Source organism: Arachis ipaensis, chromosome B8 (genome assembly GCF_059453495.1).
Source record: "Arachis ipaensis isolate K30076 ecotype BB chromosome B8, ASM5945349v1, whole genome shotgun sequence".
NCBI lineage: Eukaryota > Viridiplantae > Streptophyta > Magnoliopsida > Fabales > Fabaceae > Arachis > Arachis ipaensis.
In genome coordinates, this window is record NC_142443.1 from 9,831,754 (window position 1) to 9,840,000 (window position 8,247).

General features: G+C 44.9%; 1 protein-coding gene across 1 annotated transcript in view; it reads left to right on the plus strand.

The window, feature by feature from the left end:
* LOC148547163 (putative ATP synthase protein YMF19) overlaps positions 1-8,247 on the plus strand; it is a 52,969-nt gene that overhangs the window by 24,620 nt on the left and 20,102 nt on the right. The gene's annotated exons all lie outside the window — the stretch shown is intronic.

Genomic DNA, 8,247 nt, shown 5'->3' on the forward strand with positions numbered 1-8,247 from the left:
TCGCCAAAGAATAGAGGAGAGTTAAGAGGTTTGAATCCGGAGACAATGCCATATAAGACAACTCAGGTAAGCAATTCTAAAGGCCGAAGTCTTTGAAAGACCTTACTGCTAAAAGGTAGGCAAGTAAGTAGGCTCTGAAAGCCGGATTCTATTCAGCAGGTGCTAACAGCTATATCCTAATATTGAGTTTGACATCGCCCTGCCCTTCTATGCCATGGATTAAGAGTTCTATGGAGTTAAGAGTCCCCGGAGTTTAGTGTAGTTAGATTGCCGTTGCCATAGCAGCAGGAGAGAAGTCTAACTTCAAACCTCCAAGAAGCCTGGGGAAAAAAGCCATGGATTCTCTTATTCTTCCTTCACAGAACTTCCTAAAGGGAGCCGTTGAATTACCAGAAGTGTGATCCCTAAGGAGGAAAGCCGGACTTTCACTTTACTGATATGAAATTCGTCTTTCTATTTTGATTAGAATACCAGCCCTACTGGAATCTTTTCTATTTACAGGTCTGCATATGGATGAAATTTCCCAGTCTGTAGTGATATTTTGGATTCGCTTAGGTTTCCCATTCGATTCGATCTATCCTGATGAGGAAAGAGAAGACGGAAGGTCTGATGCAACGAGTGAACCAGATCAACCTGAGCCAGGAAAGGGTAGACGAAAGAAGGTCTCCGATACAGGGATGGAGTGTGAAGACATCAATCATCCCTTCTCTTTTTCTTTCTTTACGCAATTTTGTAAGAGTCTAAAAGACGGGGTTCACCTCAGTCTTTACTTTATAGTATTCAATTCCAGCGGCTCGAAACTCAATATTCGACCGATCGCTTAGATTAAATCTTAGCGGAGATTTCCGAAAAAGTAACCCATAGTTCCTTATAGAAGGAATCAAAGATGGATGGCTCTCTTCCGAGCAAACAGGAAGTCAAAGACGCATCCGCACCCTTTTTCACCTAAAGCGGAAGTCTTCATCCAATGATGCCACTTGTTGCCGTTGATGGCCGTTGCAGCAGCACCGGTGCCGGTCATGCTTCAAAGTGGAACAAAACGACTTGGTTTTACTCTAAAGAGGGGCTTGAGTTTTGGTTGACTTTTGAACCCCCTACTTTGCATCATCTCTCTTTACATGCTTTCCACGGGCGCTGCTACTATTTGATTTACGGGCACCGTCGGTGGCCTTACAGTGCAAATTGGACTTTATTGAATAAAGTTCCGACAATTTCATTCAGCCACGTCTCGCCACTCATTTGAAATTACCGGTTGAGCCCATGCCATCCCTGAGGGTTATGGTGGGGAGTGGTCACAGAAGGGCCACGGGATTGTACGTGATTTTCAGGTGCAGATTCAGGGCCATACTTTGACTTTTCCAGCTTATGTTTTACCAGTAGCGGGGACTGACGTGGTTATCGGAGCCTCTTGCTTAGCTACCATGGGACCCCATGTAGCTGATTACAGCACGTCCACGGTTCAATTGGATCTTGGTAGCCAATTTCTCACTCTTAAGGGTACTCGCGACCCGCCGACTGTACAAGCTCAATCCCACCATTGAATTCGATTGCAACACACCGATGCCATCGCCAACTGCTTCATCTTTCAAGCCACTCTTTCTAATGATTCGTCTATGACATCATTCCAGCTACCATCCGATCTTCCTTTGGATCTTGTTTCTCCTTTCAAATCTTTTTTTGAGCCACCACGTTTTTTACCTCCATCACGTGGTCATGAACATCGAAACTGCTCACCTTCTGCACATATCAATCGACTTTGCTTTCTGGGAGAGCCAATAGAGAACTCAACAAGGGTATCCACTTTTGACTCGACTCGTTGAAAGAGTAAAAGCTCCTGACTAGCTTTAGAGCACACGGCTATTGTACTTCGCTATCGGTCACCGCATTGAAAGCGATCTTTATACGTTAGGTAAGTTAGCGGCGTAATAAGCCGGCCTTTGAAGAAAGAAAGACCGTTCCATCTTGTTCGAAAGCGGTCCACTCCGGAAGTAGTGGTGGCAAATCTTTGGGATGGACTTAAAAACTCTTTCTTTCTTGAAACGAAAGAATATGAAATGAAGAATGACAGGGCTAGGTAAAAGGTGCATTAGAGCAAGTCACTTATTATCCCCACCCACAGGGGGTAAGGAACTGGGACGGAATGCGAGCCAGAGGCGGTACATCCTTTCCGGTAAGCAGCACGTGTGGGTGTGCTTATTTGAGAGTAACAAAGGAAGTAGGAGAAAGGTTCATGAGCGGGTGGCTAATAGATTCTCGACAAAATAAGTCCCTCAGTCCTCAAGTCAATTAATAGATGTGCGGATCTATTATTCTATACGAGAGATTGCCATATCGTAGCATTCATTCTCCGATATGAGACCTGTTGAGGCTCTTGTACCATTCCCCGCTCCCAAGTCACACGGGACTCCAGCCACTTGTTGTGGTCATTTATCTAATTTGTTTGGACCACGACCACTTGGAACACGGGCGCTAATGGGCATACCAGAAAGTAGGCTTAGAAGCTGGTTTCATACGACCTGGGCCGGGGAAGAGACCCTGACTTACTACATTTGCAGGTTGAGTTCCAGTCCCACCAGCTTGATAGCTATCTATTTCGAAACCGAACTGAAATGAACTGCCAGATCGACCAAGTGAGAAAACACTTAGAAAGCGCTTGTGCCCCTGAGGCTTGTAGCGACAAGGCACGCTGCTTTGAGCTAGGGATTTGTCAGGCAGAGGGATTGATCAGAAAGCCTTTCGACCTACTGGAACCTAAAAATCAAAGGGGATTGGTAGCGCCCCTGATTGAGACTAGACCATTAATAGCCCTTAGGAAATCCCCTAATCGTTACTCGAAAAAGTATGAGATCGGTTAAGCAACCCTCGCTCGGCTAAGATCGAAACTTGGTGGAAAGCCTAGCAACGAGAAAAAAGAGTCCCATGCATAATTTGTTGGTCAACAACCAACCAAAACTCAAACTCGAAGAATTCATTCAATTCTTCACTAGTCCTAAAGAAAAGAAGAAGTTTCGACTTTTTCATCCAAGGCATTTGTGGTACCACTATGAAGCCAATCTTGCCAAGTCTTTCACACTGGGATTCTCACTGAACGAAGTCTCACAGCTTGGTCTTTCTACTAAAAAGTCTCCGCTACACGGAATAGCAAAAGAAAGATTGATGATTTCAGTTTCACAGCTTGACATTCCACATTCCTTTGTCATTCACTGCTGAGAGTCAGACCCCTGAAGATAAATGCTACAAAGCTCAAAGAGAAAGGGATTTCGACCTCATCAGACGACCAATCGAACCCTATGATTTCATAATCTAGGATATCAAAGAGGAGGTGAAGAATTTACTACTATGAAGAAGATTCGCCAGAACATGAGAGATTGGAATAGAGGGATTTTTCCAAGCCTTTTTAGAATCAATCTATCACACGCTTAGAGACAGAAAGATCCAAGACTAGCCCAAGGAAAGTAAAAAGACTGAGAAGAATACCCAGTCGAAAGAAAGGGCTTTGATCCATAGCATGAAGTAGGCCTGAGGGCTACGAGACAAAGAAGAGACTCCGAAAATGAACATCGGCTTCAGACCTTAACCTTAGACGTACCGTACTTCCTCAAGATGAACCAGCTGTATCGATTCTCCAATCCCTGGACTTTCGCTTCTAGCACTGACATCTAATTGAGTAGCGAGTTGAGCCCCTACTATGACTAAGAGAAGCTCATCGTCCAGGAGAAGAAACCACTCTACTTCCCGCTTAGAGCATGAAAGGGTCCGGAATCATAGGATCGGAACTACTGGGCGCAGCGGATGATTGGAACAAAAGCCATTCTTTCACAACCGATTCTGGGCATTCTATAGAATGCAAAACCTGACTTCCTTTTTAAAGCTACTAAGTGAAGGGATTCCGATTCCTCATTTCGACAAAGAAGCTGTCGACTTAGTGCACACTGCGGCAGGAGGGGCTACGAAACGAAACCAATAAGCGTTCCTTTCATCCTCTTTCTCACGACAAGTGGAATCTGGCCTATTCAAGAAGCCAAAGTCTTTTCCGGGAAAGATCAGATATGGATTAGAATTCTCTTCCGAATCTACTAAGCCTCATCCACCCCTTCTCCCCTTAGTCGAATGATCGGAAAGACGAAACTGTGGAATAAAGCCCGGAAGGAGCGATGCTTCTTTGCCCAATAGATGCATATAATATAATAAGGGTTAGCTAAACCAATTGCCTGGAAAAGGAAAGTAGTCTAAAGTAGAGCGTGAAGCTGCTTTTTCCGCACCTTTTGGCAAGATCATATCTGGCCCCTCGAGAAAGCACTATAGGGAAGGTTTACTTTTCCTTTCCGTGAAGCCGCTTTCGGCTAGAGCAAGATCGATTGAGTATCAGTACTGCCTTGCCCACACATGGATCCAATTAAGCCGGATTGCTTTGCTGAGGAATGGAGTGAGCGCACAGAGAAGGAGATGTTTTGAGGTTTGCAGGAATTGAATCAATAGGAGAAGATATCCCCGCAAGGTACTCTTGCTGTTAAAACGAAGGCTAAAGTAATTGTGGACTAAATAGCGGCAGCAAGTTTTCTGTGGAGACTAGGAGTAGCACTAGTCTCAGGAGCTCTTTGAGAAGCTTTTGGGAGTCAAGAGGAATGCCCTATGCATATGTGTCGAAGGAAAGGGAATCAATAGATGGGATTCATACTACTAAGAAGTCCCAAGCTAAAGGGAAAGAGAAAAGCAAGCAACCGCCCCATTTCTTTACTTGAATAACGGAGTTCCAGAAGAGGTCCAATGGTACGCTCCGTGCCTGGTCTACAATACATGAACTACCAGTTCAATTTGAAAGTTATAAACATACCGGATGGTTCAATAAAAGGCACTTGAAAACGAGCGACCATAATAAGAATATGGAGGGGTTGATCTTCCCAAGTGGAATTGGCTTTGTTTTAAGTGCACGCAGTGAGACAACCAGTACAGCTGGTATTGAACCAGGCTTGTTGGAAGAGACAGATGGATATGGATCCAGAGTTGTGCCCAAGATTAATAAACAACTTGTTTTTATTGGACCACCGGGAATAGAACACTTCCTTCGGCTGGGGTATCCTATCGATATATCCTCCCGTAACTTTCGGCCTCTGAGACAACTCGCACCTTTACAACGTCTAATAAATGTAGGAACCTATTAGGGTAGCTGAAAGTTATGAGAAATCGCCAATACCAACATCAGAGATCACGATTACAGTGTCTGGGAGGTCTTATACGAAACCTTAATATAAAGCCGGGAAGAGGTCTAAATAAGAAAGGTTAGGCTTCTAAGAAAATATAAGAGAAGGGTAGGAGTCTCCGGGCAGAGTGACGTAACTCAAGCCTTCGATACTATATAGGTGAAGACCACATGTTTGAAGCACAGTATCGCCCAGAAGCTTATGGTCTGATCGATGGGTAAATGTATGGATTGAGGATTTCCGGAATCGTGTGTTTAGCACGAGTGGAAAAGACCTTGTTTGAAAATAAATCCAGTGACCCGATCGAAAAGGTCATTGGGAGAACGATTAGCTAATCCGTTTGAATCGCTGTTAGCTAACTGTTTTGGATAATTAATTATGTTCTTAGCAGCAAAAATCTTATTTTTCTCTAAAGGTAGTGAGTGGACACTTAGTCTAGTCTGCCAATCGCTGTTCTTCCCTTTACCCAACCTCCGTCCTTTATTCCAAATCTTTAGGATAAAACCTACCCGATGATTCATAGTATTTCTGGCAAAGCCCTCTTTTGTCGGGCGCACGAGACCCTCTAGAAGCGGATTCTGTTCCATGAGATACGTCCTTTCGAATCCTACTCGGAATATGAACACACTGGTTCCAACGAATCAAGTTGCACCCAGATTCAATCTTCTCAACTACGAGCGAAGTGCTGCAAACAAAGCTGCAGAGCAGCGCGCTAAGATAGGGGTCCAGAGTGGGCCATCCAATCATTTGCACCTATGCCCATAAACGTTGGGGGGGGACTACCTCGGGTTTGTTTTCTTCTATTCAACGAAGATAGGTTGACACTACCAGGTCCAATTCAACACAAAAACGACTTCGTAGCTTGAAACAACCCTCCTCCTAACTTCTTTCTAGCATACCGAGGAAAGAGAATCCCTGGAGTCGTTTATCTACGTTTGAGCAAGTTGGTTGGAAAAAAGATGACTTCCGATCTAATCTCACTTTTTTAATGTATGTTGATATGGAGCTTTCTAAGCCTTTTACACCTAGCCCAGCCTCCCTATTTCAAGCTCAGGAGAGAGAGCCCGAGGGAGAAGCTGTTGTCTCTTTTGTTGAAAAGACTGTTCACTCAGGGGTAGCGGTGAATAGGAACTCTACTTTCTTCTCGAATGGGTATAGTAAGTGTGCCACGAGTGCTCCGCTTCTGCTTCTCTCTAATAACGAAAAAATAACTTTTTAAGAAAGCAAAGCTCAGTCTAAGCTATCTAAGCTAGAACTTAAGGCCGACCTCTTTTCCGGGGATACCCCACTTCCTGGTCTAGCTTCACTAACTGTATTCACAGCTTTCCATATCTCGGAACCAGATCTACTTTCTCATCGGCATTCTCTAAATGATTTACGTTATGGTCTTGAACTCTCGATATATCATATGTAATGACAGATCGAGGTAAGCTTGTCTTTTACGTCATATGCTTTCCTCTTTTGTTACTCTGATCTCTGAGAGTGGCTTTTGCCTAAGCTTTCTTTCATAGCTATAGCTTTCTTGAAGGGCGAAGGGCTCGGGAGCTAGGTTAAGACCCTTTTTAGACCCTTAGTACAATACCCTAGCACTCCCGCCTCCTCTTCAGACGTGTCTTCGACAACCTGGCGGTTGTTCGGTCTCCGCTTTTGGAGGCGGGCGCCCTCTAAGTTGACCACCCTACCCACTAATGGACTATGAGGGGGGGGCAGGCGAACGGGAACCGACCGAGAACCCGAACCGCTTGACTGACTGACCCCTTCATACATACTCGATTCATTAGGGTCGGGGATGGATGAAATAATCAAATAAGTGAAAAAAATCGCGCAAGCGAAGCCGGGAAACGGACCGCAGCGCAACGACTAGGACTCGTGTAGGAGGAGTTTTGAGCGTGAGCTACCACTCATGCAGCGGCAAGGACCCGCTACTCTCGAAGGGGCCACCAACCGCCCGAATCACTGTAGTGTAGCAAAACCTCCCTTTACTCAATGGATAGCGCTTATCCTCTTTCTATCAACAAAATGGAGGAGAGGTCTTTTCTTTATGGAAGAGGCCTTGCACCTAGGACTAATTAGGATCCAGAAGAATGGGTCTAGGCTTTCGAAAAGATGAAGATGCAAAGGGTAAAGAGAAAAGATATGTCTTTTGAACAACCAACCTGACATAAGGATTCTAGCTCGCCCAGTTAGAGCAGATGGAGGTTCTCGGACGGGGAAAAGCGGCACTCGACATCTATTAAACAACACCAAGAACAAAGCCATACATGCCCTCGGGAGAAACTAGTGATGATTGCCATGAATGCAGCCCTCGAGGACGTGTACAAGAAGGTCTTTGCCGATTCCTATCAACCAACATGATGCACCTCTCAGTAGAGGGCATGAAAACGCCGTGGAGACTTTGACCGAATGAATAGGTATCAATTGATAGACATTTTTCTTGAGGAATAGAATCCAGGATGAACGCTTTTTTCGTTCGCTATGTGCTGCCCTTCTATAAAAGATGCTCGCGTGATCGATCGATGGATGGGGGAATTGCATGAATGACGAGCTTAAGCCTATAGTGCCCCCATCTTTAATCTTAAGTAAAGTGAAGTAAAAGCAATGAAAGCCCAACCTCTTTGTTTGAAGCTTTGCCAGGCATATTCATATGTTGAAGCTTTGTTTCCCCTAATTCTGAAACACAACAATCAATAGACTTTTTTCTATACTCTAGGAAAAAGCTTCTCTTTGATAGCGGTCATAGGGGAGTTCAGAAAGATCTGATCGTAGATAGAGACTAAAACCTGTGCGGGGGTAGGGGCGAATGTAGCCAAGTGGATCAAGGCAGTGGATTGTGAATCCACCACGCGCGGGTTCAATCCCCGTCGTTCGCCCATCAATAAAAGGGGATGATACGATGAGAACTTAGTGTGTAATCTGTCATACCGGGCTGAAAGTCAAGTGCCGGCATCAACTTAGCGTGAGCTAGGTTGGTGTCTCTAGGTTCACACGAGGGCACTGTATCCTTCGCAAGAGGGAGCATCCTCGGCAGTTGAGTCTTACGCGTTAG